The following is a 7120-nucleotide window of genomic DNA, read 5'->3' as shown; positions in this document are numbered from 1 at the left end:
TTTCATCAAGAAAGTAAGAATCTACAATCTGTTTTTTTTCTCCCCCATTTGCACATCTTCCCAGCAGCTGGCTTCAGCAGTGACTACCACTGCCCTGGGGCAGGGGCCAGACCATGCTGTCCTCTCAGCCAGGTGAGAGACCCTTCACACTGACCTTCAAAGCTCTCTTCAATATTTGTGGGTTGAGAAGTCTGGAAACCACTGCAGCTGCCAGCGATTCAGTCCCCTGAGATCTGCTCTAGTTCTCTCTGCACAGTCCATGCCAAAATGCTCTCCACTTTCAACCTGGTGTGAAAGACCCTTCCTGTCAACCTTCCAGATTGTCTTTGACTGGAAATTTGCTTCAGTCTGCCATTTTATGGCTTCTAGTCCTCTAGAAGTTGTTTAGAGTCATTTTTTATATGTTTTTTGAGGGGTATGAGGGTAGAGCTTAAGTAGGTCCCTGCTTCTACTCTGCCATCTTGACTCTGCCCCTTGAGACAGCATAGAATATTGAATAGAGGTTTTGCATCATAGTCAGGAAGATTGGGGCTCAGGTCTTGTTTCTGATGTATATGGGTAATATGACCCTGAGAAAGTCACTTATCCTCACAGAGATCTGGATAATGCTGAGATATTATATCATAGGGAAGGTGCTAAGTTATAGTCGTAGAGAGAATTTCCTCACCTGGCAGTTTCTTCTGCCAAGAGACCTAGTTCCTATCTTTCTCATTGAAAAAGAAAATACTTTCTGAAAAGTCATTTTCCTTCCCTGCTTGTAAAGACAGAATGCAATAATGCTTACAGAGTGGCCAGAACACCACTTATGACAATATGATTGCACAGTTCAATTCCATAAGTATTTTTGAGTGTTTATTTTCCTTGCAGACAATGCATGACCACTTGTCAGGGAGGTTATAGAGGGCATGCTTTAACTAAGTGAAAGGTTGGACTAGTAAGCTCTAAGGTCCCCCAAACAGCTAGAGTTCTATGATTCATGAGTGCTTAAGAAGTAATGGGAGATAAATTTAGAAAGATAGGTTAGGGTCCATTTGAAGGTGATATTCAGTGCCAGGTTAAGCATCAAATTTATTTTGGACACAATGGAATGACACAAAAGAAGCTGATTTTTTTTTTTAAGCAGGAAGATATCCAATTCAGGGTAGTAGTTTTGAGTTTTACTGGAAAAAGTGTGCTGAATTTATATTTAGAGGACAAGAGATCACATCTCAATTCTGATAGTTGCTATCTTTATGATCTTAGAAAAATAATTTAATCTTTCTGGGTATTACTTTTCTCATCTGACAAATAAAGGATTGAATTTGATGACCTCTAACATCACTTTCAGTTCTAAATTTTTGAATCCTGAGATTATGGTAGTTCCAGTGAGAGAGAGACAGACAGAGACTGAGAGAAAGAGACAAAGACACACAGAGAGAGAGACAGAAAGGTGGAGAGACAGAGAAAGAGAGAGAGAAAGGCAGAGAGACAAAGACAGCAATACAGAGATAGCAAGAGAGGGAGAGAGACAGAAAGACCGAGAGACAGAAACAGAGAGACAAAGAAAGACAGTGACAGAGAGATGAAGAGACAGAGAGATACACAGAGAGACAGAGTCAGAGAGGCAGACAGAAATTGAAGTTAAGAATACCATTAAACAGGAAATTGTTTTTGATCACCTTCTATATGCTCAGAACTGTATTGGCTGCTGCAGGGGACACATAAAAAAGAATTAAGATACAGTTCTTGCTTTCAAAGAGCTTACTGTTTAGTTGGAAGACATGATAATATACATGTAAGGAACCCATACACTTTCATGGAAATGAGATGGACCATATATACAGAAAGATTCTGGGAGGGATCTAGGGGTGGTCTAGTAGGCTGGAAGGAGGGGTCTAGGGCAGGGCTTGAGGAGGAATCCAAGGAGGTTCTTGAAGGGACTGGAGGGACTAAAGTTCAGATTTCAGAAACCAAGAGAATGGGATTAAGGGTGGGAAGTAGTTGAAGGCTACCTGGAGATAACAGACAATGGAGGGCTAGTTTAAATTTAAGGATAGCTTAGATTAGGGTGTAGTGATAATGAAAAGTTTATAGTCTCAAGCAAAGGCCAGATCAAGGGGGCTCCCGCAACCTATACCCGATCAAGAACTACTTCAAAACAGTACAAATTAAAAAGGAGAAATTAAATTTCTACTATCAAAAATTGCCCTGATGAACAGCATGAGCAAAGAAAACTTAAGAATCATAAGAATCCCTGAAAACCATAATCATGCACAAAATCAAACAAAAAAATTGGAAACCATATTTCAAGAAATAATACATGAAAACTGCCAAGACCAATTAGAACAATAGAGGAAAGTGAAAATAGATAAAATTCACTGCTTGCTGCCTTAAGTCAACCTTAAGTTGAAAACTAATAGAAATTTCATAGCCCAAATTCAGAGTGTTCAGGTCAGAGAAAAAAATACTTCAAGGAGAAAGGAAAAATCCAAGTATTAAGGGACAATAACAAGTATTTAGGAATAATTAATTTAGAATCACATAAGACTTGTTATCAAGACACAAAATCTTAAGAATACAATATTCTAACCCTCCTCCACTCTCACTCCCCAAAGCTCACAACAAAGGGAAAGACAATGGTGTTTTAATAGAAAAGAGTTTCCACTTCTGCTACCAGAAAAGACAGGAACTGAGTAGAAATTCTGAAATGCAAATATAGAAGACAAAGGAAAACTAGAAAGAAGAGTAATTTGAATAATTGGAAGGGGTTAACTAATGATTAAATGCTTAATGTCTAACAGGGAGAGAGGAGACAAGCCTCCCTTCAGGATTCTAATGTCTTTGTGTGTCAGATAAAATTAAAAAAAAAACAAACAAAAAAACACAGGAGATGTATTTACAAATTAATTCCACATAACATTTAGAGAACAACTTATTCTAATATTGCAAAAGCTGTCAGCAAAAGACATAAGAAAAGAAGGAAATCTATCAAATTTTCTTTGAAAATAAAAGATATTGATACCTAACCAGAAAAACAAAGTAGAGAACTAAAACTAGGGAACAATAATCCTAAATACATCAATGCTAAATATTGAAATATAATATAAGCAAAGACGCTACAGAAGCATAACAATAAAAAAAAGGACTATATACTATGACCATGTTGAACTTATACTAGTAATTAAAAGTTTGGTTCAATATTAGGAAACTTATAAATACCATTGTTATTCAATCATTCAGTTATATTGGACTCTTCATGACCCCATGAACCACACTATTCATGGGGTTTTCTTTGCAATCTTACTGGAGGTGTTTGCCATTTCCTTCTCCAGTGAATTAAGGCAAACAGAGGTTAAGTGACATACCCAGGGTCACATAGCTAGTAAGTGTCTGAAGTTAGATTTGAACTCAAGTCTTCCTGATGCCAGGTCCAGTGCTCTATCTGCTGAGCCACAAAGCCATCCCTAGTGATTAATAATAAAAAGAACAATAATATGAATATCAATAAATGCAAAAAAAATCTTTTTGGCAAAATATAATCCACATTTAATTTAAAAACATTAGAAATCATAGGAATAAATGGATCTTTCTTCAATATGGCAAATAGAATCTATCTCAAACCATATGTCAGCAATATTTGTAATGTGGAAATATTATAAGACTTTTCTGTAACACCAGCTGTAATGCAAAAATATTTATTGTTACAATGATTATTTGATATAGTTCTCTAAAGATAGCTAATAATGGTGTCCCATTAGATAGAGTCCTGAAATACAGCTTCAGATTATGATAAACTGTGTGATTTATGCAAGTCATTTAACCTCTGTCTTCCCTATCTGCAAAATGAAGTGAATAAAAAAGTGCCTATCTTCCAAGGTAAAAGTGCTATATGAAATAACTCAGATAAGACATTGAACCCCTGTCTACTTTCTGGCACATACCTCTTAACACATTGGTTCAGAAGGACAAAAAGGCACTTTCTTCAAACATACCAAACATGGTATTCACACTTAACAATGTCTGCTTTCATCTTAGGTAAATTAAAAGTTTTTCTAGATCTCTCATTTTCTGTTGATCCATTATTTCCAAAACCATCATGTGGTACCTTTGTAGCCACAAAACAGTATTCTTTTGGTAATACCAACTTCATCCTGGTACCACAAGAGATCATTTACAATCTCATATAGCACCCCTTTGTATGGCTTGAATGTCTGCCATTATCTCACCAGTTTGGTGCCTTTAAGAGAACGGAATCTGAGCCTTGAAGGTCATTTCTCTGCTCCTTGGTCTTGGTATTATTTCTGTCTGAATTCCATCAGTCATTTGCTCTATCACCCAGGGACAATAAAGGGAAAGATGTTTGCTTCAAGTCATAGTCTAACTTTAGTATCACATTGCCTTCAGGACAAGGCATCTGCTTTCATGTAAGTCTCAATCGGCAAATACATGCTGAATTCATAGGTAGTTAGTATTTGTCTGCTACTCACCTCACTCATGTATCATCCAATTTAGTCCTAGTCATAATATGACAGAGGAATTGTTGCCTAGTGATACTTGAAATCCAGATTCATGTATATATTACTTGATCTTCTCAAAATGGCCCACTTCAAAGATAAGAGCTACAGTTTGTTTATTGGATAGTGAATCTCACTGTCAATAACATGTTGGATGAGAAATACAATTGGTTTCTGCTGAATGTCACAATTTTGATACATGAATGTTCTCAAGTTCAGGTTATCATCTGTATATAGGACACTCTACAGTGCTTCAGAAACTTAGGAGCTCTGTAACTGAATAAATCACTAAATGTCTTTCAAGTTCACTTTCTTTGTTTTTAAAATGGGCACGATAATAGTACCTATCTCAAAAGGTTGTTGAGATGATCAAATGAAAAAACAAAACAAAACATGCAAAACACTGAAAATTTTAAAGAAAAAGTATGAATTCCATCTACTAACAGTTACATCAGAATTTAGTGTTAACACTTATAAGATTGGCAAACATGACAGAACAAGAAAATGATAAATGCTGGAGAGGATGTGGGAGAGTTGGAGCATTTAATTCATTGTTGGTGGAGCTGTGAGCTCATCCAAGCATTCTGGAGAGCAATTTGGAACTATGCCCAAAGGGCGACAAAAATGTGCATACCCTTTGACCCAGCAATAGTGCTAGTAGGACTGTATCCCCAAGAGATCATAAAAATGGGAAAGGGTCCCACATGTACAAAAATATTTATAGCAGCACTCTTTGTAGTTGCCAAAAACTGGAAGTCAAGGGGACGCCCATCAATTGGGGAATGGCTGAATAAATTGTGGTATATGAATGTAATGGAGTACTATTGTGCCATAAGAAATGAGGAACAAGAAGACTTCAGAGAGGCCTGGAAGGACTTATATGATCTGATGCTGAGTGAAAGAAGCAGAACCAGGAGAACTTTGTGCACAGCAATGACCACAGTGTGAGAGAGTTTTTTCTGGTAGGCTTGGAATTTCGTAATAACACAAGAACTTATTAAAAAAAAATCCCATTGATGGTTTTCTAAGGCAAAATGCCTTCCACACTCAGAGAAAGAAATACGGAAGTCATTCGCAGAATGTAGTAGATCATGTTTGTGTGTGTGCGTGTTTTTGTGTATCAAGTTTTGATTTGTTATATGATTTCTTCCATTTATTTTAGTTCAATTACATAGCATGACTATAGTGAAAACGTACTCAATAGGAAAGTATATGTAGAATCTATACAGAATTATATGCTGTCATGGGGAGGGAGGGGGGTAGTGGGGGGTAGGCATGGGGGGGGATAGAATCTTAATTTTATGGCAGTGATTGTAAAACATTAAAAAATAATAAAATTAAATTTAAAACAAAAAAACAAAAAAAAGAATTTAGTGTTAACTGAAATGTTAGTTTTTGTAATGTAGTGTTTCTGAAATGTAGTGTTGACTACATGAAAGTAGCAAACAGAACCAAGTAAGTATATAAAGCAAAAGCTGAATATAAATTAACAGTATATGAAAGGTAAACCATATGCAGGAAATCAGTGCTATATGCATAGAATCAGCAAATTTTTCAGTAGAACATAATTTGGTGTATTAATAACCAATACTATTCATAAACATAATAAATATATTTGGAATCCTATGAAATATAGTGAGTCAATCATGTGAAAAATAAATCATGAAAAATAAAATAGTTGAAATCAGAACTGGAAAGAAATAAGTACATTGAGGAACACCTGATTTAAAATTGGAATCAGAGAGATTAAAATCTAAACAAAACAAAAGTATATAATAAATTCAACTTAAAGTACAAAAATATTGGAGAAAGAGAAACAAATCTGAAATATGACCAGATCCATGTGACACCTGTATGCCAATAAGGCAGATCTGTTCAGAAACAACAAACATAATAACAAAATATATACATATATATATTATACAGACACCCACACCCACACCCACACACACACACACATACACATATATGTGTATGAGTATGTATCTATATAATCACAGTGCCTGATCTGAATTTATAAAAGAAAAGGCAACTTTTGAGGGGTCAACAATCACTTTAATTACATTCAACACACGGGGATCAACAAACAGGCTTCCAGTTGTCCGATCATTACATACTTTCATGCATAGCGACCAGAGAGGGAAGCACCAACATCTGGTTTTCAAAGACAGGGGGGAGGCTGCTTAGTGGCTTCTCAGGGTCTCATCTGGTACATAAAACTTCTACCAAAACAAAGCCCTAACGCAAAACCTCCCATCAGAGTATATATAATCTTTTCAGAGCCAGAGGACACAATCCCTAGTGATCCAGTGCCTCATTAGCAATCAGCAAAAGGTGTGGACCTTCATAGGAAACAAGTCTTCCCTAATCAAGCCTTCCTCAATAGCCCCACCTGAGGCCTATCAATGCGTGGGGAAGACTAAACTCCTATTACACTGGCACATAGCAGGCTCCAAATAAATATTAATTTAATTTAATTGAGATTAATTAAATAAATTTAATTAATGTGCAAAGCAGCATAAGTACCCTATAGATGCCATGCATGGGGTTTCTCATCTGGGATATTTTGACTTTTTTTTTCTTTGAAATTTTTGTTCAGAATTTTTTTTTAGTACGAATGTATCTGT

Source organism: Notamacropus eugenii, chromosome 3 (genome assembly GCF_028372415.1).
Source record: "Notamacropus eugenii isolate mMacEug1 chromosome 3, mMacEug1.pri_v2, whole genome shotgun sequence".
Classification (NCBI taxonomy): Eukaryota; Metazoa; Chordata; class Mammalia; order Diprotodontia; family Macropodidae; genus Notamacropus; species Notamacropus eugenii.
The sequence above is the reverse complement of the archived record's forward strand: the minus strand, read 5'-3'. Positions refer to the sequence as shown.